A 2,037-nucleotide genomic window follows, 5' to 3' on the forward strand; every position below is an offset into this window, starting at 1 on the left:
CATCATTTTACTTTTAAGCAAATGCTAACGTTAAGGGCACTTACCTAAGGTCCTACGTTCGAGAAGACCTTAAGGGTCCAAACCCTTCTTGGAGTTCCCTTCTTCTTTCTTTGACCTGCAAGACAAACAAATCAAGGAACACAACAGTACAAGTGCAAATACTCATATATAAATCATCTTCATGCTATAAAGTTAGTTATAAAAAATCTTTATGTAACCACTTTCATAAGAATTCAACACAAGAATCTCATAAGCATAAAGAAAGATTATTCGGGAACAAAGACGTGTTTCTTTATATATAAAGGCAAATAAAGTACATATATCGGAAAGATATCACCTGAACACCTTCAGCAGGCTCCAAGCAAGCTTCCTCCCGGATTCGTTCCAGCCTCAAGCCTCCCAACAAGAGCTCCTTCCAAGTCTTACTCAATGATGATGTCAAGGATGAATGATCACCAATACACATGGAAACAAGGGTTTCCTATGCAAGATGGGGGAAGTGCAGAATGCACCAAGGACTTCAGACCTGGTCTAAGGGAAAAATCTCAGCATAATAATCTTGCTCTCCTTTCTCTCTCCCCTTGGCCTTCCCTTTGATGTCTTTTTATACCCTCTCCAAAGTAGTTTTTTAGTTAGGAGTTGGTTGGGAACAGTTGGGCCACGGGCACTAACAGGTGATCCAGCAGGTAAACCCGCGATCCCCGCCCGAAAAAGAGGAAATTATATTTTTTTAAGTGTTTTAATAGATACACGCGGGTTGGGTATGACAGACCCGCGTGTACACGCGTTTAACACAGGGCAAAGTCGCGTATAGGGAATAAAACACTGTTTTTTAAATTTTTGGACCAGGTCTGGAAGGAGGGGTTGCCCTAGGCCATAAGTGCAGCATCACAAACCATAAGAGTGAGATTTGGAGCTATAACAACGGTTTATTATCCAAAACTGATATAAGACTAACAATTAAGGTATTACAGACTCATGTGGACGAATGTGCCTATGTTATTTTGTGCAACGAATTGATAACATTGCAAAATACCTAGACATTGAAGCAGTTAAAGAAAACACAATAGGCAAACATATAAAAACAACAAGTTTAATAAGGAGTTCACCCAACACTCCTGGGCTACGTCTCCCAGTCCAGCCTTCAATGGTGGCCTCTCTATTATGTTTTCAAAGCAGAGTTTTTACAACAATGAGCTAAATTTGAGTATCACTCAACAAATATTTGACAAGACTATACTTTGATTCCCAAGTCTCTGGAGCACATTTACTTTCCTTATTGAATCTCGACCTCTATTGTTCACAATAGTATGAGTCCAATCTAAGACTCAATACATGATAGGCACATACAGAGGAGTTCGTTTGAACCTCTCAAGCCCTTTCCGGAGTACACAGACTCTCTGACTCTCTCTGTCTCTGTCTCGATGCTTCCTTTGCTTCTATAGGTCAGCTCGACTTCTTCCATCTGTTCTCTACTATTAGCTTTATTAACTTGATTACTATTTTACTGCTTGCTCATGGCTTTAAAGCCAATTTTCCTTCTAACTATTTGTTTATGCTTCTCGGCTTTCTAGTTCCCATGCCTCTGTCCGTTTGAATCCCTCTATTCTACGTAATCATCACTGCATAACACTTCCCAGGGAGGTGGCCACCTGTTTCATAACGAACTGAGTGTCAGTTCTCCTGGACGTCTTTGAAATGGCAATTTTTACCATTAATCTCCAAGAATGCCTGTGAAACATGATCTTATGCCAAAGCATCATCCACGTCGGAATTCAAATCCTATATAATTTTATCTATTTACCTTGTCAGGTTAGATCATCCATCGCAATGCATCTCCGCCATCGATCTAGAGCCCCCAGATCCTATGGTCTCTGTCCATATTGGGTAGGTAAGTAACATGATGTTTACCCATCTGATGTGAGCAGTTTTCTCTCTCTTCCACCAGACGCGTGGCACCCATTTTTTGGCATCAGGTAGGACTCGGTTGAAACCACTTACCACTCGAACCCCTTCCGATATTTTGCTTGTTTTTGT

The sequence above is a fragment of the Pinus tabuliformis genome, chromosome 3_1 (assembly GCF_031772625.1).
Source record: "Pinus tabuliformis cultivar Carrire ecotype Pingquan chromosome 3_1, CPIR1, whole genome shotgun sequence".
NCBI lineage: Eukaryota > Viridiplantae > Streptophyta > Pinopsida > Pinales > Pinaceae > Pinus > Pinus tabuliformis.